Raw genomic sequence first — 24,300 nt, forward strand, 5'->3', positions numbered from 1 at the left:
GTGAGAGATTGTCACATGCCAGGCATTCCAGCCAATCAGTTGACAATGCTATGCTCTACCACTCAGCAGACATCATTAATTCAGTTAAAATGAAAATATGAAAACTTAGTAACTAGAAAATACATGACTCCTTGTTCTAGGCAGACAGCCCCGAGTCCCCGCCCTTCACTCAGACAGTGGGCAGCCATCATTGCCAGGCAACACAGAAATCACACACCAATGAGGGGACAGGCAATGGCACCGAGAGGCAGCAGAACACTGACCAAAGGAACCACTCTCCCATGACACAGTTAGTCTGTGGAACTCACAGCCACTAGGGAACATGGAGGCCAAGAGATGAGGATTCAAACGGGCACTGGACATTTCAATGGGCATCAAGACCATCTTGAGTTCTATCAGAGAGGATGAAAACACACTTGGAAAAGGCCAAAACCCTGCTGTCCTGGGCACAAGCCACTCACTGGCTGATAAGGGTTCAGGGGAAACTTCCTCTCTGGCCCATTACACCATTATGGGCTTGCTAAGCTTCCAACTCTCCTCATACAGCTAGCAATGAGCACAGCCAGGGACAAAGCTGGACAAGCAAGGTGCTGCCCTGTTCCAGGATGGTGACCTTGGTGACCTTTGGATTGGAATGGGCACTACAAAGGCATGACAGAGCAAAGCAGGCCCCAACTACCCAGCCCTGCTGCCGCCCAGCTCCTCCCAACTAGCCAGCCCTTTGCCATCATGCTGCATTTCCCTAGTTAGGGCTTGTTAGATATGCCCCCCTCTTTAATGCACTAGCTTGCCTAGAGAAGAGCAGAAACAGAACCGGATCTGGGGATAGAAACAGAGCGCGGCGACCTGCTGCAAAGGGGTGGGAGATCTGCCAGAGCAGGGAGGGTAAAAGGGTCTGATATCCTGTCCTTTGGAAGAGGACATCTGGGGTGGCCTGGGGTCTGTAACCTGCCTCACAATATGAAAGCCAATGGCAAAGACCACACATTCCTAATGAGTACAAAGGAACAGTAGCTACAATGTGGAACTGGCTGCTCCAGGATGGGACTGAGGCTGATCTGGATTCAGAAAGCACCTGGCCTTTCTACGGGTGTTGCAGGACACCTGTATATTATAGTGTCTCTCACATGAGCTGTAGTCCAGAACTCCTCCCAGAGCGTGGCAGGGCGGTCCTTAATGACAGCAAACAGGGGAGGGAGGAGATACAGACCAGAGGGGGCAGACCTGGAGAGAGGGCAGGAGCTGAAGAAGGGACAGCTCCTGCACCACCAGTGAGAGAGCTCATGGCAGAGCAGAGGGGAGCTAGTGCCGGTTGAATGGAGGAGGATAGCTGAGGTGGTGCTAGCTCTTAAAAATGGCGCCTCCCATGTGGTGTGACCTCATAAACACTGTGCATGCGAGGTCACGCCACATGGAGGAGGAGCACCATTTGAAGAGTGCACTGTTCCACCCCAGCCAGTGTGACCTTGCTATCTAGTTTAATACCGGAAGAGAGGCCTGTCTAGTTTAATATTGGAAGAGTGGCCTGCCTAGGCTGGGGTCAGAAGTGAGGCACACCAGCAGAGCTGTGTGTGGGGAATCCAGGATTGGGATAGCAGGGTGCTGTGGGATTGGATTGAGGAGCATTAGCAGAGCTGTATGTGAGGAGCCCATGTTGGGATAGCAGGGGGCTGTGGGTTGATTGAGGGGCACCAACAGTGCTGCGGCACATTTGTGGTTGCAAACCCCACATCCTGAGAGTGGCCAGGAGCTAGCGGCTGCTGAGTGAATGAAATGCCAGGAGGAGAAAGCCCTCGCTGAAAGCACAGCATTTTCTGTGATCCACGTTTATTGTTTTTATGGGCAATTCCTTCCAGAAAGGTCTTTAGGGGTATTATTGCCCCCCCCCGGGGACCTGGCTGACATTTCTCTAATTACAGCCTGTGCGTTTCATGGGGCGGCCATCTCACACTCTCCCTGACCTGTTTGCTAGGCCAGAAAGCTCCAGAGTTTTTTCTCTTTCATTTCAAATTGGCAGATTCAGCGGCTGGTCCCTTTCTTGTGAACAGTTTCAGTTTTGACACCGACAGTTTCCAATGAAAACATGTTTCATCAGAACATTCCCGACCTGCCCTGCTCATAGCCCCCCCAAGGCAGATGGGGAACCGCGGCTCTGCGAGATCCCACTAATGTTGGGTGCCTAGTTTTAGGTCTGCGTAAGGGAGCCCCTCACTGCTAGGGCACCTCCTCCTGGCTGCTGCAGGGATTAGCTCCACCTGGTCCTGCAGCCCCTTCTGTCCTCTCTCTCTCTCGGGAACTCAGCGCACCCTCTCGTCGCCAGCCAGGTCACTATGCGTGTTTCTCCCTTCCCCTGCAGGATGAACCATCCCAGGCTGTCTCCAATTGCACTGCTCTGACTGTGCCACTTCCCCAGTGGCTGGATGGGGAACTCAGACCCCCTCCCCGCCCCCCATTCTCTGCATTCCAGCCCAGGGACCCTATAACCAGAGGCTAAGGTCTGAACTGTCCCAAACCTTGCTGCTCTTTCCCTGGACTGCTTCCTACGCTGCCTCTCTCAGGCTCCTTCTCCACCCTCCTGCGGCCACACCCCCTGCTCTCCCTAGCCTCAGAGAGAGGGACTGCAGTCCTCCTCCATGCAGCCCCCTTCTGCCCTCAGCTACCTGGCTTTCTACCAGCCTTCACCCTTTAATCAGTCCTCCTTGCTCCCTGGCTCCTCCTCCAGGTGCAGCCTCCGCAGTTCACTGGCCCACCCAGCAACCTTAACCCCTCTGGCTGGTGTGGAGTGAACATACCATCACAGTCTGGTTTCTCAGAGATGCTGGGCATCTGAAGCTCCCAGTGAGTTCAGTTGCAGGCTTAAGTGTTCAGCATGTCTGCAAATCAGACCCTGGGTGTCTTCATTTGGGCACTATGGAAATTAGTGGCCACCTCTGAAGTCATTGGTTGAATCACAGAAGAGACCAGTAACAGAGTCAGAACCCAGGTTTCCTGGGTCCCCACCCACTCCAGTGACTTAACCAGGAAACTGTCCTCTCTCGTCCTTCATGGCCCTGCCTCAGTCCCATGTTCCAACTTCCGCTCTGAACGAGGCTGGAGTCTTGCAGGCAACAGCCTCAGTCCCTGCTGGACCATCCGCTGGCTGCTGAAGGTACAAGGAATAGTGCATAGTGTGTCCTGCACTGCATGAGGCAGGGTCCTGAGCAAAACCGGCATGTTAGGCTGGGACATAATGGCCAGGAACCAGGGGCCTGAATTAGGTTTGTGGGCCGCAATAACTGTCATTTCTTAACATTTGACTGCTTGGCTTTGCAACCTTAACAATGGGCCTTTCAATGGAGTTTTTATTAAGAATTTCCTAGTTTTTTTCCAAAAGAAAACTGAAACCCCCCAGACAGTCTCTGCTCCTGGAGAAGAGTGCAAAAGTATCTCTACACTGCAAATGGACATTTCACTGTAGCATGGCTAGGTGCACTCAGACAAGTTTTAATCTAGCTAGTGCGGGTACTAATAGCAGCGAAGGTGTGGTGGCATGGATGCCAGGGCTGACTAGCTGCCCTAGAACACGCCTGCTGGGGACCTTGTGGGTTGCTAGCCCACTCTGAAGTCTGTGCCACCTTGTCAGTGCTCCTATTATTATGCACACTAGCTAGACTGGTGCGAGTGGGTGTCAATCCACAGTCCCTGCTGCAGTTACACCATAGGTTGTGGTTTAGATGGCCTCCACCAGGTTTGGCCCTGGCCACTCCTCCTTTGTGAAAGGCCAGAGCAATTCCCCACAGCCAGCCTGCCAAGCCGCATGGCCATGGTGGATGCCAAGCGTCACTGGCTGTTGGGGAGGGCTGGGTGCCCCTTTAGTGCACTGGGATAATGGAGCCTGTTCGGCTGCGAGACTCATTTTCAGTTTTCTGAGCATGTTTCTAGGCCAGGAACAGCCAATGGGTTCTCCTCTCATCCTGCCTCCATCTGCCCGGGCTCTCACACACTCTGCTGGAAGCAGCATCCTGAGTGTGGTGGGCACTTAGGGTGACCAGATGTCCCAATTTTATAGGGACAGTCCCGATTTTGGGGTCTTTTTCTTATATAGGCTCCTATTACCCCCCAGCCCATTCCCAATTTTTCACATTTGCTGTCTGGTCACCCTATGGGCACTGAATGGTGCTGCCAGAGTAATAAAGCCAGAGCCTGCACATAAAATCCCTGACACCCCACGGCTCCATTTCCCTGGCCATTATAGTTGTTGCAGCAGGTCCTGTGCTGCTCATATTGCAAAGGCACTGGACTTATGGGGTGGGAAGGAACACACTGCCTGAAGGAGCACATGCCCACGCTGACCAAACCATCACGCACCTTCTTGGCTGCTGCCACCTGCAGGTGGCCATGCTGTCAGAGCAGCCAGCTACCATTAAAGCAGGGGCGGGCAAACTTTTTGGCCTGAGGGCCGCATCGGGTTTTGTAAATTGTATGGAGGGCTGATTAGGATAGGGGGTCATGGCCCGGCCCCCACCTCCTATCTGCACCCCACCAGGACTCCTGCCCCATCCAACCCCCTGTTCCCTGACGGCCCCTCTGGGACCCCTGCCCCATCCACACACCACCACTCCCTGTCCCCTGACTTCCCCTGGACCCCCGCCACCCCATCCAACCCCTCCTCTCATTCCTGATGCCCCCTCTGGGACCCCTACCCTGACTGCCCCCTGCTGCCCCTCTCCTTCCTGACTGCCCCCCCCCCCCGGATCCCTGCCCCCATTCAACCGCCTGTTTCCCCTCTAACCCCTATCCACACCCCGGCCACCTGACCACCACCCGAACTCCCCTGCCCTCTATCCAATCCCCCCTGCTCCCTGCCCCCTTACCGCGCTGCCTGGAGCACCAGTGGCTGGCGGCACTACAGCTGCACTGCCTGGCTGGAGCCGGGCCACACTGCCGCCAATGCCACCACGCAGCACAGAGCACCAGATCAGACCGGGCTCTGCAGCTGTGCTGCCCCAGGAGCTCACAGCCCCGCCGCCCAGACTAGCATTGCACCGGCAGCTGAGTGAGCAAGCTGAGGCTGCGGTGGGGGGGGGGGGGGCGGCTAGCCTCCCAGGCTAGGAGCTCAGGGGCTGGGCAGGATGGTCCTGCGGGCTGGATGTGGCTTATGGGCCGTAGATTGCCCACCACTGCATTAAAGGCAGGAATCCAGGCCCGCTTCTGTGACGGCCCGGGCCTTCTCTCCACCCACCTTACAGCCTTCGGGGCAGGCCTGCCCTCTGCATGCCAGCTCCACCAAGGTCCTGCAGCTTCCTGCCGCAACCCTGGGTAGTAACATCTGCCTCTCATCTTGGCGAGTGGGGGCGTGGGATTCTGTCCTTTTGCTTCCCAGCGTTGCTGCTCTGTAAAGAGAAGAGGTGCAGGCTGTTAGATCTTTGAGAGCCTGCAACACCCTGAGAGGGGGACTCAGCCCACAAACTGCAACCCCCCCAAGTTCAGGAGAGTTCACATCTGGGGGCTGTTTTGGCCCCAGACAAGCCCCATGTTATCACCCTTCCTTTCAATCTCTCCCCTACCCTTTAAACATGTTCCCTTCTTTGGCTGCTCCAGGTGGTTGGTTGCTGAGCGTGGCACTGAATTACGCCAGCCAGTGCTGGCTCCTGCACAGTGGCCCATGGAGCACTGGCTGATCACCGGTGTTTGGCTGCATTAAAAGATGCTAAACTTACTTGAAATACCCATTAGCCCCCATGCACAGATGCAATGATTGCCAAAGGGATGTCACTAGACAGCCAGTGGGAGAGGAGGTAGGAATGTGTGCCAGCCAATGGGAAGGCATGGGGGGGGGTCTGCATGATAGGCAATGAGAGGGGAAGTGGGTCCACATGATAGCCAATGAGAGAGCAAGGACCTGATCCTGTGAATTGCTGAGTACCCTGCATGACCGCTGAGAGCTCTCAGCTCTCCTCAGGCTCAGTTCCCTAACATAATGAATTCTGCACATGTGGAATCCCCTTCACCTCAGACAAGACACTCTGGGGTCATTTCTTAGGCCTGGTCTACACTAGGACTTTAATTCGAATTTAGCAGCGTTAATTCGAATTAACCGTGCACCCGTCCACACCAGGAAGCCATTTAATTCAACATAGAGGGCTCTTTAGTTCGAATTCTGTACTCCTCCCCGACGAGGGGAGTAGCGCTAAATTTGACATGGCTATGTCGAATTAGGCTAGGTGTGGATGCAAATCGAACTTAGTAGCTCCAGGAGCTATCCCACAGTGCACCACTCTGTTGACGCTCTGGACAGCAGTCCGAGCTTCGATGTTCTGACCAGCCACACAGGAAAAGCCCCGGGAAAATTTGAATTCCTTTTCCTGTCTGGACAGTTTGAATCTCATTTCGTGGTTGGACATCGGGGCGAGCTCAGCAGCACCGGCAGCAATGCAGAGCTCTCCAGCAGAGGAGTTCATGTAATCTCTGAATAGAAAGGGGGACCCAGCATAGACTGACCGGGAAGTCTTGGATCTGATCGGTGTGTGGGGCGAGGAGTCTGCGCTTTCGGAGCTGCGCTCCAAAAAACGGAATGCAAAGACCTATGAAAAGGTCTCCAAAGCCATGAGAGACGGAGGATACAGGCGGGATGCAACGCAGCGCCGCGTGAAAATCAAGGACCCCAGACAAGGCTACCAAAAAATCAAAGCGGCAAACGGATGCTACGGAGCCTGCCACCACTGCCCCACCAGTGACCATGGACTCTGACGATGGGACAGTGTCGACGGCCAGTTCCTCGGTGATGTTCGCGGACGGAGAAGATGAGGAAGGGTTTGTGGAGGACGAGGCAGGCGACAGCGCTTACAACGCTGGTTTCCCCAACAGCCAGGATCTCTTCATCACCATCACGGAGATCCCCTACCAACCCTCCCCGGCCGTTAACCCGGACCCTGAATCAGGGGAAGGAGCAGTCGGTAAGTGCTTTAAACATGTAAACTTTTATTCTTAATATAACAGGAATCTGAAGTATGTGAAAAGGAGGTCTCTATATATATGGGGATAGAACAGAAATCCTCCTGGGAGATCTCCACGAAGCTCTCCTGGAGGTAATCGAAAAGCCTCCGCAGGAGGTTCCTGGGGAGAGCTGCCTTATTGGGTGCTCCGTGGTAGCACACTTTTCCGCGCCAGGCTTTCATGAGGTACTCAGAAAGCATTGCCTCCCCGAGCACGGCTGCATAGGCCCCTGGTTTGTGCTGGCTTTCACGCAGCATGCGCTCTCTATCTCCTTCAGTGACCCTCCTCAGGGCGATCTCGCTCGGCGACTCCTGCATCTAATTAGGAAAATTACCGTAATGTTACGCCTGGTCCAAAGTATTTTTAAAAAATCTCCGGACAGACGGCGTAGCAGAGAGTCAGCACGCTGCTGTGTGACAAGCGTAACGGAAAGCCAAAGAATCAAATGGACGCTCATGGATGGGGGGGGGGAATGAGAACGCAAGCTATCCCACAGTTCCCGCTGTGTCCGAAAATCATTTGCATTCTTGGCTGAGCTCCAAATGCTTCTAGGGTCAAACACAGGGTCCGCGGTGGTTCAGGGCATAGCTCGTCAATGTACAGCCACCCCCCACCCCCAGAAGGAAAAGGGAAAGAAATCGTCTCTTGACTCTTGTAAATGTCACCCTATGTGTACTGAATGCTGCTGGTAGACGCGATGCTGTGGCACTCTACGGTAGCATCCTCGCCCCTCCCTCCCCTGCCTCATGGGTGACTGACGGTGCAAAATGACTGGTACCCGTCCTCATCATCAGCCTTGCGGTAGATGGTGTAGTGCAATAGGACTGCTACCTGTCCTCATCATCAGCCCATAAGTAGATGGCCTGCTAACCGTCTTCATCATAGCAACAGGGGGCTGAGCTCCATCAGCCCCCGCCCTTCATGTGTAAAGAAAAGATTCTGTACTGCCTGGACTATCATAGCAGCTGGAGGCTGCCTTACCCTCATTTCATTTCCCTAACAAGTCACTGTTTCTTATTCCTGCATTCCTTATTACTTCAGCATAGAAATTGGGGGACACTACAACGGTAGCCCAGGAAGGCTGGAGGAAGAGGGAAGCAACAGGTAGGGTTGTTGCAGGGGCACCCCCTGTGAATGGCATGCAGCTCGTCATTCCTGCGGGATCTGACACAGAGCGGCTGTGCTCTGTAGTTCTCTGATACACTAAAACCCTAGTACAGTTGCCCCATATTCTAGGCGGGACTATTTCTATTTTTAGATACCATAAAGGAGGGATTGACTCGGGGAGTCATTCCCAGTTTTGTCTTTTGCAGCCCCGGCTCATCTCGGCCAGGGGCACCTATGACAGAAGCAGAAGGTGTAGTGCAATAGGACAGCTACCCATCATCACCTTGCCAATTTACATTGGCGTGGTTGATGGTGCAATATGGCTGATAACCATCTCTGCTGTCATGCAAAAGCAAATGAATGCTGCTGTGTAGCGCTGTTGAATCGCCTCTGTCCGCGGCATCTAGTACACATACGGTGACAGTGACAAAAGGCAAAACAGGCTCCATGGTTGCCACGCTATGGCGTATGCCAGGGCAATCCAGGGAAAACGGGCTCAAAATGATTGTCTGGCGTTGCTTTCCCGGAGGAAGGAATGTCTGACTACATTTACCCAGAACCACCCGCGACAATGAAATTTGCACCATCAGGCACTGGGATCTCAACCCAGAAGTGAAAGGGTCGGGGGACACTGCGATGGGGTAGAACAGGGGCAGAGTTTATGCTTTCAGGATTGCCTGCTGCAGGAGTGCGCACGAGATAGGTGCTGTGCATGGTGTTGTTCACAGACACAGACTAGACTGTGTTCATTGTTCGCAAAAATGTATCTTTGCAAGGAATTCACTCCCTTTTTCCCATCACACAGCTTCGACTGTCTCCAGACCTGCCACAGCATCCCCCTCACAGAGGCTGGCAAAGATTAGGCTGTGAAAGAGAAAGACATGGGACGAGATGATCGCTGAAGTTATGGGGTGCTCCCGAGCCGAGGCGGACCAGCAGAGCCAGTGGAGGGAGACCCTCTCTCTGTACCAGCGCTCACACAGCGAACGGGAGGAGAGGTGGCATGAGGAAGACAAGCAGGCGACTCAAACGCTGCTTGGACTAATGAGGGAACAAACGGACACGCTCCGGCGCCTTGTGGATGTTCTGCAGGACCGCAGCCAGGAGGACAGAGCCCCCCCGCAGTGTATCTGCAACCGCCCTCCCCCGCCACAAAGTCCCATACCTCCCGTCACCCAAAGTAACCAGAAGGAGTGGCGCCAGGGGCCGTGAAAACTGTCACTGCACCCCAGCAGAGTGCTCAAGTACCCAAAAGCTCTCATACCCTAATTTTTGAGAATTCCTTCCCTTCCTGACTCACCCTAGCCCCAATCCCAGTTTCATCCCCTGACTGTTTGGTTAATTATTAAAAATACTTTGCTGTTAATTACTGTTTCCGTCATCCTTTTTTACACAACGCTGTGTTTGAAGGGGTGGGTGGGTGGGTGGGAAAGGAGGTAGGGTATTGCATAGGACAGTCACGTTTAGCAGGGTACAGAGACGGGGGCAGGATCAGCAGCAGGTCACACACACAGTGCAGTCAGTAGGCACCCTGGTCGGTATGGGAGGTGGTTTGCAGGTTCTGTGTGGGTGGGGGGGTACGTGACTTTGTAGCGGGGAGGGGGTTACAGATCTCATGCAACGGTCCCTGTCCTGGACCACAGAGCCACGCAGCAGAGGAATCTGTATCCGTCCTCCCCCGCCACAAGGCCACATAGCCCCCGCACACAGAGTCCCAAAAAGGAAGGATGGCAGGCTCCGTTGAAACAACCAGTCCGGCACTGCAGACCGCTCTGGGAGCAGGAGCCTGTCATTCCTCGAGTTTAGAGGCGGTCTTTACATCACCGCACACCCTACCCAGCACAGTCTGCGTCCCAGTTTCAACCCTTTAATGCAAAGTCATCAATAAAGAAACCTTTGTAAAGTTACAGTGGAACATGTATTTTATTTTTAAACGTGTGTTGGAAGTGGGGGAAGCGGGGTGGATGGGGGTAAGTAACTGCAGATGCTAGTCAACAGTAACTTGGTAAAGAAACAGGGGCAGGTTCAGCGTCTCTGTAAAGAAACTGAACAGTCACAGGTCACGCTGCTCGCTGGTACTTGAAGAGTTCCTTGTCGCTGTGCAAGGCGCCTGCATAGGGCTTCACGAGGCAGGGCATTAGTGGGTAGGCTGGGTCCCCGAGGATCACTATAGGCATCTGCACATCCCCAAGAGTTATTTTGTGGTCCAGGAAGAAACTACCTTCCTGCAGGCGTCTAAACAGAGCAGAGTTCCTGAAAACACGCGCGTCATGAACTTTGCCTGGCCACCCGACGTTGATGTTGGTAAAACGTCCCCCATGGTCCACCAGTGCTTGCAGCACCATTGAAAAGTAGCCCGATTTCTCAGCAGCTGACTATGGAAGAGGTGGACGATAAGGTGCGAGGAGTTGACAACGGCCATAACTGCAGCGGGGCTCCGTGCTCGCAGTGCTGTGGTGCCCGCGCTGTCACTGAGCAGAAAAGTGCACGAACAGATTGCCCGCAGGCGCTTTCGGGGAGGGAGGGAGGGCGTGATTGACGGTTCAATGATGACAGTTACCCCAAACCACCCTCTACACATTTTTTCCCCCAGCAGGCATTGGGGGGGAAATCCCAGAATTCCAATGGGCAGCGGGGAGTGCGGGAACTGTGGGATAGCTTCCCACAGTGCACCGCTTCCAAAGTCGACGCTGGCCCCATTACTGTGGACTCACACAGTGGAATTAGTGTTTTTAGTGTGGATACACAAATTCGACTTCATAAGGTCGATTCCACAAATTCGACTTAAGTTGATTCGAAATAGTCTTGTAGTGTAGACATACCCTTAGAGGTGTATGTGCTTCATTCCCCAGCACCATCTTTGGAGTTATCTCCCAAAGGGGCCGGACTCGCTGGACCACACTCAAACCACTGGTGTCAGGGAGCCCTCTGAAGGCAAATGATGTGTCACAGAAGACACTGATCTAAGAAGAAGTGTGCTGGAATCAGTCTTCTCTCTCCAGTCAATTGCTTGGCTCCGGAGACCACTGCCGCAGGGTCTCAGTGACTCACAATGGGGGTTCCTGTGGCCTCCACACTGGCCCTGGGACCCTAGTGACATCAAGCTTGACCCTTACCCCACACCCTGGGTAGACCAGCTGACCATGTGGGAATTGTATTATAGATGCTTAAAGAAGCCAAGTTCACTGCCAAGGTATCTAAATGCAAGATAGGGGCTGCAGAGGTACCTTGTATAGGACACAGGGTGGGCAGTGGGTTTGTTTGCACTGAACTTTCAAGGTAGAAGCCATTTGGAATTGGCCTGCCCCATGAACCAAGAAACAGGTCCAAGACTTTATGGGTCTGGCCAATTATTACTGGAGGTTTGTAAAAGGTGACATTCTGGCATTCTATAGTAGACCTTATGAAAAAGGGTGGTGTGGCCTGAGGCCTGGGAGAAAGATGTCAAGACCATACAAGAGCCTGTCTAAAGAGCCAGTTTTGGTCTGATCCCGACTCTTACACTGGAGCCTAGCCCTAGAAGAGTATGACAGAAGACTCTTTAATTTTCCAGGCTAAGGCAGAACAAGATCTAGTGGCTGGAAGCTGAGGCCTGGTCTACACTTAGAACGTAGGTTGACATAGTTATGGTGCTGAGGGGTGTGAAAAATCCACACCCCTGACCCTGTCCACCCCAGTGTGGACACAGCTGAATCCACAGAAGAGTTTTTCTACTGTCCTAGCTACCATCACTCAGGGAGGTTGAGTTCCTACAGTGATGGAAAAATGCCTTCCATTGCTGTATGTGTCTATACTATGAGGTTATAGCCGCATAGCTACACCACTATAACCCCTGTAGTGTAGACATGAGCTAAAGCTAGGCAAATTCAGATAAAAATGAAGTGGAAATATTTAACAGAGAGGGTAATTAACCATTGGGACAGCTCACCTAAGGTCATGGGGGAGTCTTGCTCACGTGAAATCTTTAAATCAGGATTGAAGGTCTCTTTCTAAAAGATCCATCTTAGCACAAACAGAAGTTATGGGCTTGATGCAGGAGTCCCTGGGGGAGGTTCTCTGGTCTGTGTTATGCAGGAACTCAGATTGGCTGGTCAGAATGGTCCCTTTGGGCCCAGAAACCTACAAATCTACAATCAAAGGTACTAACCATGCTTGCTTATGATAAGCGATTGCAAGAACTAGGACTAGAAATGGACACCCCTGAGCGATGCAGTTATACTGACCTCATCCCACATGTAGATAGGTCTATGTCAACAGGAGAGCTTCTCCTGTCGACATAGCTATTGCCTCTTGCAGAGCTGGACTAATTACACCAATGGAAGAAGCTCTCCCATCGGCGAAGGAGCATCTTCACTTAAACATGACAACGGTGCAGCTCCAATGCATTTTAAGTGTAGACCTGCCCTGAGTGCAGACAGTCTGGGCACAAGGATAATGTCACACACATAATGTTACTGGGAGCCACTAGATGACACTAATACAGATGGTCAGTAAAAGATATTCGTTCACCCACCTTCTCTCTCTAAAGAATGTCTCTCTCTGTTGGTGAGAGAGACAAGCTTTTGAGCTACACAGCTCTTCTTCAGGTCTGGGAAAGGTACTCAGAGTGGCACAGCTAAATGCAAGGTCAAACTGATTGTACATAGTCTAAGGGACTGTTCCAGATGAAGTGACCTAACATCCCTGCAGTCATAGGACAAAAAGGGGGTTAGTGGGTTACAAATTGTTGTAATAAGCCACAAATCCAGCGTCTTTATTAAGACCATGATTGTTAGCATCTAGCAGAGTTGTGAATTTAAGCTCCCAAACTCGTCTTTTGAAAGTGTTGTGAAGGTTTCCTTTGAGGGTGAGGACTGATCAGTCAGATATAGAGTGATCGCTTTGTGAAAAGTGTTCACCCACAGGTGACAGGGTGTTTTTGTCTTTTATGATTTTCCTGTGTGGAATTCATTTGAGAATGTAATGATTGACTGGTTTCACCCCCATCATTGTTATTGGGGCATTTAGAGCATGGGGTGAGTGAGGTATACCACATGTTGTCACAGACATGTGTAGGACCCATGGATCTTGAATGGTGCATTGTGGGAAGTGTTGATCATTGTAGCAGTGGAGATATGTCTGCAGATTTTGCATCTGTTGTTCTGGCAGTGTCTGGTATTGCTTTGAGTTGCTGTGTCCTGGTCTGTGGAAAGCTTGGGGTGGGGGTGGGGGGAGGAGTTCTTTGAAGGCCAGAAGAGGGGGTTCAGAAAAGATTTCCTTCAGGATGGGGTCACCATCCAGTATGGGTTGTAGTTATTTGATAAAACTCTGTATGCGTTCCAGTGTGGGCTGGTAGGTCACAACTAGGGGAGTGCAATTGGAGGGGTTTTTATTTCTGTATTGAAGCAGATTCTCTCTGGATATTGGAGTGGCCCTTCCATGATGCCATCTACTTCTCTGGTGGGGTGTCCTTGTTTGATGAAGGCAGTTTTGAGTGTGTTATGGTTTATATCCCAGACTTTCTCCTCAGAGCATATTCTGTGGTATCTGAATGCCTGGCTGTAGATCACAGATTTCTTGGGGTGTTTGGGGTGGTTAGGAGTGGCGAGCTGCGAGTTTCTTGTACATAGCTGTCTGTAGGGTTCCATTGCTGCAGCTGATTGTGCTGTCCCCAATATGCCACTATCTTCATAGGTTACCTTGAATAAGAATTTTTGGACAAATGCTCCACAAAACCATCAGAGACATTTTCATCCTCTGGACAGGCGACTTAAACTCCCTCATAGATTTCCACCACAATTTCAACAACCACCACTTGTCCATAAAACTCTCTGGTATACTCCAACACCAGCATCATCTTCCTTTTGCCAATACAGGAAGATTGTAAGAACTCTGCCTCCCTGACATTACTGTACTGGCAAAAATTTCTAATGTAGTTCTGGCCTAAATGTATGGGTCATATCAATTATTTGCAAATGTTCAAGTTTGTTCATTCATTAAATTGTCCAAAATGTCACAGATGGAGTTGCACAAAACTGTCCAGCCCTGTTTTTCAAAGACCCGTGTCACCATGGTATCTAGCCTTCCTTGCATTAACACTGGAATCAAGCACCTTGTGCTTCCTGCTGCACACTATGCAACAACCCCAAGTGTGCAGGTGGTGGGGTATCATTCCAGCCCAGGCGCTGGCTAGTACTGTCTGCCTCCTGCTGTGCGCAATCTCAGTGACTTCAGTGGGGTCACATGGCACAGTCAGCATGGGCATATGTGTGCAGGGCAGGGGAGGGGAGAGCAGGGGTCTGTCATATGCATGGGGTCTGCTTCACTCCTTACGACCTTGCCTTCTCCGCTGGCATTTTTCAAGAGCAGCAACGCTCCCATTACAGGGGACGGAGAGTGGGCCAGGGGACAATCCTGGGAAACATCAAGCTGGGTCAGACCAGGGGCCATCCAGCTCAGTCTCCTGGCACTGATGGTGGCCAGGACCCGATGTTGCAGAGGAAGGGCAGGAAACCCCCTAATGACAAGTTCTGGTACAACATGCCCACTAGGGCAGTGTCTCCCCACCCTCACCAGGGAGGGATGGTTCATGCCCTGGAGCGAACAGTTTTCCGGTTCTCATACATGTGGATCCCCTCTGTTGCAGCCATACTAGTTCTCATTATCCACAGAAGAGCCTACAAGGTTTTAGAACCCCACTAAGCCCTTGGCCCTGAGGTCATGTCATGGCAGTGAGTTCCACACGTTAATTATGTTTTAAGTGAAAAAGTACTTTCCCCTTCACATTTCAATCCACCTCCCCTTGTTCTTCCATTACCAGAGCCCGACAAGTCACATCCCTCCCCTTCTGTAGGCCATGCACACACCTCTGCTGGGTCCCTTCCTGTCACGAAGGCGGCTGGGTGAGAGCTGGATCAGGAAAGCAGCGGAGGTGTTCCGTGGAGCATGAGAAGCAGCTTGCTCTTCCTAGAGAGGAAGCTGTAAGTCACCAGCATTTCAGAAGAACTGAGAACAGCCTGGAAACAGCAGCTTAGGGTGAAAATGTCTCTTCTCCGAGACTCACAGACCTGCCCCTATGATGCTCTAATGACAGCATCTTAGTGGGGTACAAAGCCGGGCTCTCCCCTCTCAGTTGGTCTGGTCTGCAGGATTTCCATGAGCCCCCAGTTTAAGGCCTAGTCTACACTTAAAACTTAGGGGGCTACAGCTATGGCTCTCAGGGGGCAGAAGGGCTGAAAAATCCCCCTCCCTCACCAGGTGCTGTAGGTAAGCCAACCTAATCTCCAGTGTAGAGGCAGCTGGGTCACTGGAGAATGCTTCTGTCAACCTAGCTACCAATGCTTGGGGAGGTGGCATTCCTACAGCAATGCAGAGACCTCTTCTGTCGCTGTAGGCGGCATCTACACTATGGGGTTATGCCAGCATAGCTATGGTGCTGTAGCTATGCCCGTATAGACTGCATAGCATAGCCATGGCCCAAGGTGGCATCTCAGCACTGGGGGAAAGTGTTCCTAGATGGGAAGTACCCCGAGTTCTCAGCATCCTCTGGCTCCAGGCGCCCTTTGCAGCCTGGCTGAGTGCCTCTCGACATGAGAGGCCTTGTTGCAGTGCCCGTGCAGGAAGGAGACATGAGAGAAAGGACATTAGCACACATTCCATTCTCAGCCTCGCCCAGTGCTCTCTCCACACACTCTGCTCCTCTGTCAGTGGGGTTTAATTTGCACAGGACGTTGTTCCTGCTTCAACTGGAGAAAGCTCCATGCAATCCAGAGACTGAAATGAGGGCTGGGTGGCCTGTGCAGCCAGCTGGATGACATTAAGCTGCGATTCCTTCATTAAATGCCATGGATCCTCTGGAGAGAAATTCTGTCACACAGAGAAGAGTCAATTACCCAGAGCTTGGATGAGCCAGCCAGTCGGAACGGGGAAGCTGCACGCAACTAAATTCCCATTAATTTGATCCCCAGTGACCTTGCCCATTATTCTGCACTACAGCAGGCAGGACAGCAGTGCCTTTATGACGTTTTAGATCCTGATGATGGGGAGCCTGGCATATCAGATACCAGTGCTGGGATGCCTCCCCCATACCATCTGCCAGCCCCCTCCTGGGGTGCTCCCCCCCACTAGCCCCTTCCTAGGGTTGTCTGCTTCCCAAGTCTCCCTCCTTCTAACAGCTACTCCCCCTGCAATGCCTGGAACCCCCAGACTGGTTCACCAGCCTCATGCATGCGTTACTCAAGATAGTGCAAAAAGCCCTATCCCCCATATGGTCACCTCAAGGGACATCTCTCCCACATGCCACTTCCTCAGATGGCCCTCTGCGGAGAAGCCCTTTCCTAGGCAGTCACCTCCTGAGGAGTCTGTCCCAGACCACCATGTCCTTTACCCTGCCCACCCTGCAGAGCCCTCCCCTTGCAGCACGAGTGAGTGCTATGAACAGGCATTGCCTTGAGATCCTGGGGCCCAGGGCACTGATTCCAATGGCAGATGGGCCCCAGACAAGCCAGCACTGGGGTTTCCAGTGAGCAAAAGACAGATGCTGGGTTTGACTCTCAGCCTTGTGCTCACACTCCCAGCATGGTCTGAGGGTCTGGTTCCCATCTTGCCCTGCTGTAAATTGGAGTAGCCATGGCCAGGCCATGTGCTGGATTTTTCCCTCTCCCACCTTCCTCACATCCAGGCCATGTCCAGATCCTGCACAGCCCCTTGGAGGCCTTCACAGGCCCTCACCCTCTCTTCCCTGACTATCATGATCATTATTCATTAGGTGTATTGCAGCAGCCATGAACCTGCTGCACCAGGTACTGGACAAACAGAATGAGACAGTTCTTGCACCAAAGAGCTGGCAGTCTATGCTGCTGCCTCCTCTCTGGCTTCCCCTTACCCCCATCGGCCCGCAGCCTATAGCAAAGGCAACCCCCAAAACCATTTACCTGACCTGCTAGTCTGGCCACATCACCCCCAGTGGGAATCCTTCCACTGGCTCCCCCTCATTGAATGCAGCTTCTCCTCCTTGCCTTCAGGCCCTGTGATACGCTGCCCGTGGCCTAGCGCCCCACTGTGCTGCCCCACCCACTCCACTCTTGGTGCCAGCCTTGATGCCCCATTTGTCTGCTTCTCTCCCAACCAATCACATCTTTCCCATTCAGCCTCCTGGGCATGGAACGCTCACCCCAAACCAGCTCTTCCTGCTCCTCCAGGCTCCCCTGAACATGCTGCCCAGAGGAGGGAAGCCATCCAGGCCACAGCTGCTGCATATTTATAATATAGGCTGGAAACCCAACCACCTCCCCCTGCCAGGCAGGTGCCTTTGCTGAGTGACCAGGAAGGCTGGTGCTGCATCCATCTTTCTCCCCACAGCTCCACCCTGCTGAGCAGACTCCCTTTTGTTGCACCATGTGTTAGTCAGCCTGTGAGCACCAGGTATCTGGATGTAGGATGACCAGATAGCAAGTGTGAGAAATCGGGACAGGGGGCAGGAGGTAATAGGAGCTCGTATTAAAAAAAGCCCCAAATATTGGGACTGTCCCTATAAAATCGGGACATCTGATCATCCTATCTGGATGGCACCCAGCACATCTTTGGCTGTCAAGGGCTAAATAATTAGTGTGCATCTGGCTCATTAGGGTAGGTCCCCAGCCCCAATGCTATTCAACATCTTTACCAACAATCTGGAAGACATTGTACAATCACTCCTGGTAAACCTTGCAGAGGACACAAAGTGGTGAAGTGGGAATAATGATGGGGACTGGACAGTTCTACAGAGCTGTCTGGATTGCTTGGTAAGCTGAGCTCATTTAACCAACATGCATGTTAAATACATGTCAATGCAAGGTCACACATCTAGGAACAAAGAATGCAGGTCACACTTCCAGGATGGGAGAATGTATCCTGGGAAGCAGCGACTCTGAGAAGAACCATGGTGGAAACCAGCTGAACATGAGCTCCCAGGGCTATGTGACGGCTATGTGGACGTTCAAGCAGAGGAATATTCAGGAGGAGTAGGGAGATGCTATTACCAGTGTATACAGCATTGGTGAGGCCATTACAGGAACACTGTGTCCACTCTTCAAAAAAGAAAGGATTCAGAAAAGAGCTACTAGAAGGATTCAAGGGCTGGAAAACCTGCCGCACAGTAGAAGACTTAAGAAGCTCAGACGATTTAAACCCAAGAGACTGTTAAGAGGTGACTTCATCACCATTTATATGTTTCTACATCGGGAGGAGATTTCTGAGGGCGGAGGATGCTTTAATACAGCAGACATAGGTGTAACAAGACCCAACAGCTGCCAGCTGAAGCTAGACAAATCTGGACTAGAAATGAGGTGCATATTTTTAACACTGTGTGTAATTAACCATTGGAACGAGGGCCGGTTGGAAATTCTGTCAAAAAACTGTTTTTCCAACAGAAAATTGGGCTCTGGATTAAATGATTTAAAAAAAATAGGTTTCTCCTTTCTGTGGGAAATTTACTTTATGTCAAAAAAATGAAACCCCGCCCCCCCAGTTTTTGGATTTTGCCCTTTGCAGTCACATGATTGTTTCCAAAGCTGCCTTTCCCTGTAGGCCGTGAAATAGTCTGGGCTTGGAAGATGGCTGGACTGGCTTGTCTTTAAAGTGCCTTGTCTGCTTATGAGGAATAACCTCCCTGTTCCATTCGACTGTTGCCTCTGAGTAAATGTCAAGTGGCCCGGGAGACTAATTAACTCTAATGGCAGTGCCAGAGATGACTTGAGAGGCCAGATGTCTCACAGCTCTGCATATCCCAGAAGCTCTTGTGAGACCTTCCAAGCACTGTGGCCGCTGGACTGGGCAGAAGTGAGATTCAAGGCCCCCCTGCTGTAGGGCACTCCATACTGCACTCTGGTTTCTGGGCTTTTGAAATCTATGCTGTAGTTCTCAGGCAGTGTCAGTCAGCCTTGCTCTATTCAAGGCAATAGAGCTGCATCCATATATGCTAGCTGAGGAGCTGGCCTAATAAGCCTTGGCCTGAATCTTCCCCCATTCCTGACCGCCAGTCCCGCCAGAAACACTGAGCTCTGACGGAGGTTTTTTGCCTTATTTTCCATGCCTATGCAGGGGAAACTGCCCACATCTGGCCAGAAGTATGGAGAAGAAGGGGAGAAGTATGGAGTATTCAGAGATAAGTTCTTGCACTATTTCTGCCTTGGCAGGAAATGGGAAACCCAGGTTTGCAAAGCGAAAGAGGTTCAGATAGCTCACGCAGTTAAGGGCCAGGTACACTGGTACGCTCCAGCTGACTGGAGTCCTCTCCAGTGACAGAACGTGAATAGCTGGCTGCATTGCAACCCTAGAGTGCCACAATGAACTGAAGAGTCTAGCCAAAGGCACCTGGTCTGATATATAGCATCACTATTAGCATTGCCCTATGCTGCAGCCATGTGAAAGACCCACAGTGCCTGTCTTGCCATATCAAGGAGTGAAGGCAAGAGTTTTAACTATCACCCTTCCAAATCCATTAAAGGGAGGATGAGATTCTAATGAATCAGCAACCTGGAGCTAACAGCTTGGACAATGCTCTGGACAAACGGCTTGCTGTAAGAGGTGCAGGAATGAGTAAGAAGAATCATAGAAAAGGTGATGGGGAAATTAAAAGTAAAGAGTTGAATTTCTTCTGAGAAAATACCGAGGCCAAAGAGTGGAGGCTTTAGTGGGGTTTGTCAGGGCAATACCTCAGGTGGGAGGACCCTGTGCAGTGTCCCAGGGAAAGCTAGCGAGCAGGACTCTGAGAATATTCCTCTCGGTGCCACCCCAGCCTGCTCTCACAGCTCAACCATGGCCAGTTCTGGTCAGCACATGCCTGGAAGACCTCTAGGGAAAAGCCAAGAATTCAGGAAATAGTGTTGATGGGCACCGTTCTCAGTGAGTAAATAGTTAACCAATGTTTCAGCATGGCACTAGGGGCTGCTGTCTGTCCTAAGAGACATGCTTAAGGTCAGAGCACTTTTCATCAGGGCAGGGGTGTTAGCTCCAGCATCCTGGTCAAATTCCAGTTTGGGATGTTGCTTTCTCCCGCCGTACATTCCCCTGCTATATCTGCATGACTACAGAGCTCTGATTCCTTTCCCAGCTGAAGCTGCTGCGCAGTGCTGCTGTGTACTGTTAACTGATGTAGCTGCTGCACTGCATCCCAGAGATGGTTGTATCTCAGAGGAGGAGAGCACGTATTTATCCTGTGATCTGCATCCCCTTTGAGCCCAACAAGTACAGAAAACAGGCAGCAGTGTCTGCTAAAAGGGAGCAAGTGTCCTGAGTACAACATGAGGGATCTGCCCCAGGCCAGTGCCTCCCCGCAACCTCCCAGATGCATGCTGGTGCAGCAGTGCAGATGGGAGCCTGCATTATACAGGAGCAGCTGCCTTTCCAGTTCAGGGCTGTTGCCCTAGTCTCTTGCGCTGAGGATATTTCCCATAAGTGGAGGGGTTTCTCTCTGCTGAGCCTCGAGAGCTCCTCCTTTCCCTCTGTGTGGCTCTGGGAACAGAGGTGCTCCTCATTAGCTAGCCAGTGTCATGCTTTGCTTGGGCAAGGCGCATGCTGATTAGCCGATGGCTCCGGCCTCGTCGGAGAGGTGTTATGTATTTATGGAAATAGGGGATGCTCCAGGCGGGGTACTGACATGGCAGCCAGTGTTCTGCTCAGTGCTGAAGCGTAAGTGCCTCTGGCTTTGCCTCTGGCCGCTCATCCTGATGCCACCTGACCACTGATTGCTTGTGACAGTCTGAATGCATCAGCTGGGCTGGATTATGCAGTGTGCACTCCCCGCCCACGCAAGAGACGATGTGTGAGAGTGACCCCTGCCCCATCTCGCACTAAATCTTCCCCAGAACTAAACTATGCTCCCCCTCACGCCAATGCCCTGTCTAGTCACTATGCATCTGCTCAGTGCAGCACCTCCCATGGCAGGGAGCCATCCCAGTCCTGAACCAGCCACGCAACTGGGGCCCAACATCCCTGAGGTCCCACGGGGCCAGCCTCTGAGCAGCAGTTATATGTATAGCTGCAGCAAGTTCCCTGCCCTCAGCTGGACAGACCTGAGTGGGCCTGACTAGGGCCCAAGCCCCACCAGGGGATGGGTGTGTTTGATGGTGCAGTACAACTGCACCATGGAGGAGGCCTTAGCAGAGCTTCTCAGTACTCTGGTGGCACTGGAGAGGCCAAGGCTGGTGAGCTGGTTGTATTGTACCTTGAGCTTTTTTCCACAGTGTCCTCTCCACTGGCTGTGGCTCTCCGGAACACCACAGTTGATAGATGGCTTGTAATAGAGGAAGCAGGAGAGGCAGCACTTGACAATTCAGCCTGGGAAGACCTTTTAGCTGTGAGTCTGACAATAGTGCATTGTGCTCTCACCTGGAGAGCAGGTGCATCACAAAGGCTAAGGCTGTTACCTGTTTAAGCCCGTGGGTATCTAAAAAGATAGGGATTGCCAGGCTGGGACACTCCAGGGCCACGCAGCCCAGTACCTGTTTCCAACAGGGATCAGCACCAGATGCTTCAGAGGCATAACCAAGTTTCTTCCCACCCTTTCACTTGGGGGTTGGCTCATGCTCTGATATGCTGTTTGAACCTCTCCACTGTAGCCGCAGATGTCCTCATTACCCAGAGAACGATCCAATCTGTTCTGAATCCTACTAAGCTCTTGGCCTCAGTGATACTTTGTGATATCCTCTCAGAGGGGAAGAGGCTGGAGGGAGGAGAGTTCCTGGGGTGCCTACAAGTAGTGAGTGCCAGGCAGAGTGATGGTCTGGGGACAGAGGGAACAGGCTGGAGAGTGAAGTGGGATGGACAGAAGCCTGCATTGCTGGAGTAGAGCAGGAAGTGAGAATTCAAGGGCATTGCTAGAGCTGACTTAGATACATGAGCTGCTCAGCATTTGCTTTCCCAGTAAAATCGTTGGGCCCCAGCACAAACTCCCCAAGAGAAATGGATAGTGGGGGCAGATTAGGTTCATTTTCCTAGTGCGCACGAAGTTTCCCAAGTGAAACTAAGCAGCTCCCTTATCAATGGGGTGGGGTCTGAACTTCCCCAGGACAGGTTTACTGCAGCATTGACCATGGGCAGGCCATGGCCAGTGCTGCTGGCCACTTAATACAAAGGAACTAAATCCTTACCAGTTAAAACTCTAAACTAACTATGGTATAGACAGGAGCGATATGGGGCTGACCCAACCATGTCACACCCAACCCAAGCCATCTTTGGCGGTAGCTCCCTCTCTTTATATGTGGGATGTGCTGTTGTATCACAGTATCTTGCCAATGGGCAGCTCGACCCAAACAAACTTAAGAAATATGCCCCCTGCTTGCAGTCTGCAGTCGTGGTGAAACAGCATCTTCCACACTGCTGCAGTGTGACGCAGAGGGTCAGGTTTACCCAAGACCCTGCTGCCAGTGACCGTACTACAATGGAAGAGCATGAGTCCTCCTCACCATCCATCCAGTCAGACCTGAGCTGAAGCCCTACATGCAGTGTTGGGTATCCCATGTTTAAGAAGATAGAGACATCAGAGAGAGTACGCGTAGCAGAAGCACGAAAGATAAAAAGTTTGTAAAAACAAAAGTTGTGAGAAAGGGTGAAGAAACCAGAGTATGCTTGGTCTGGATGAGAGGAAAGCAAGTATAGGTGAGATAACTGCCTGGAAGTGCAGAAAGGGGAGTTCATGCTCATTAGTTTGTGTGGAGATGAAGTTATTGTGGGTTTGTTCATCGATTTCAAGGCCATAAGGGACCTAAGTGACCAGCCACTCTGTGCTCCTAAATCACACAGGCCACAGAACACCCCCCAGGGATTCCTGTATCCAACCCAATTACCCCTGGTTGAACTAGCATGTATCTTTTGAAAGACATCTAATCTTGATTTAAAGATTTCCAGTGATGGAGAATCCACCCTCCACTTCCCCCCAGATAAGCTGTTCCAATCGTGAATTACTCTCACTGTTAAATATTTGCATCTTACTTTCCGTTAGAACATAGCTGGCATCAGCTCCCTGCCAGGGGCTCTGTAGGCTGTTTTGAAGAGCCCGTTGGTATCAGATACAGAATGCAAGCAGATGTAATGGGTGTCAGAACAGTTTAGGAACTAGCAGTGGGGATGTGGAAACTCCAGAGCTGTTCCAGATTGACAGGATAAACGTGTCTCAGGGATGTCTTAGGAATAATGGCCTCAGTCCTGTGTAGATGCAGGGGGATGAATTGCGTCACCCATGAGAGGCCACTTCCCAGCCAAATGATTCTACAGTTCTGTATCAGTGATGATCCTGTTTGTGCTGATTTTCTCTGCCGCTCAGAGGAACAGGGAGTTGCCCTGGACTGAGGCAGTGTCTTTGCCCGCTAATAGGATAGGCTTCCAGCAAAAGTGGTGTCCTGGGCAGTGCATTTCTTTAAAACCCAGCAGTCTGGCAACACAGCACAACCTACAACACCTGAACATAAACACACACACTAAAAACCACCAGCAGGCCACTTTTCAGACAGCAGCAACCAGAGACTGTAACCAGAGTCAGGAACTCAAACTGATACTGATCAATGGTGGATCAGACCAAACCATCAATGGCCACGCATCTATTAACCCCCCTTATCTAGCCTACATTACTGAGATTGTGGGCTTTATCTTGGCTGAGTTTGCTCCACTGAGTTCCTGTTCATTTCAGGCTCATATAGGTCACCCCACCTTACACATGTCCTCAGCCATTGGCAGCAACAGGCCCCCACCAGACCTGCACATCACCTGGGTTCAACAGCCTCTGTCAGTGGAAACAAGAAGTACAGAAACTCAAATACTGGTAGCAGCAACACTGCCAACCATGAGAGAGAGAAGTGCATGAGGAGTTCCTCCTGTGTTGTGCCACAATTATAGATGAGGCCAAGAGATCCCTCCTCTTCTCTGCCATAGTATCCAAAGGCACATCTGGTAATGCTATTCTGAATCTTGAACAGCAGTGATAACCTGGAACGCCCATGCACAATCCCAGAACACAGCACAGATTGAGTAGATAAGAACCTGGATTCAAGATGGCCCCTTCATCACACACATGACCTTTCTCAGGACCACAGAATGCAAACTGTTCAAGCATGAAGAAGTCCCAGAAGATCTCCAGGTCCTTAGAGGCACTGCATGTGATTCTGACCTGGGCCTTTCCCAACAGTAGGAAGATAGTTGAGAACTTCTCAGCCTCCTGATTACCTAACGCACAAATCTTCCTTCAAAGTAAGCAGCTACTGTGCT

General features: G+C 51.6%; 1 protein-coding gene across 4 annotated transcripts in view; it reads right to left on the reverse strand.

The window, feature by feature from the left end:
* The window catches only part of AXIN1 (axin 1), a 212,175-nt gene extending 190,797 nt beyond the window's left edge, over positions 1-21,378 (reverse strand). For 2 of the 4 annotated variants that reach the window (XM_039492172.1, XM_039492175.1), the window contains exons 1-2: positions 21,266-21,378; positions 5,222-5,372 (exon numbers count right to left, since the gene is read on the reverse strand). The gene's annotated coding sequence lies outside the window, so the exon portion shown is untranslated. Of the gene's footprint in view, positions 1-2,792; positions 2,886-5,221; positions 5,373-14,927; positions 15,401-21,265 lie in introns of those variants that run through there. The other 2 variants (XM_039492173.1, XM_039492178.1) reach the window with 2 other exon arrangements.
* Between the last annotated feature and the right edge of the window lie 2,922 nt (positions 21,379-24,300).

Source organism: Mauremys reevesii, linkage group 10, assembly GCF_016161935.1.
Source record: "Mauremys reevesii isolate NIE-2019 linkage group 10, ASM1616193v1, whole genome shotgun sequence".
Lineage (NCBI taxonomy): Eukaryota > Metazoa > Chordata > Testudines > Geoemydidae > Mauremys > Mauremys reevesii.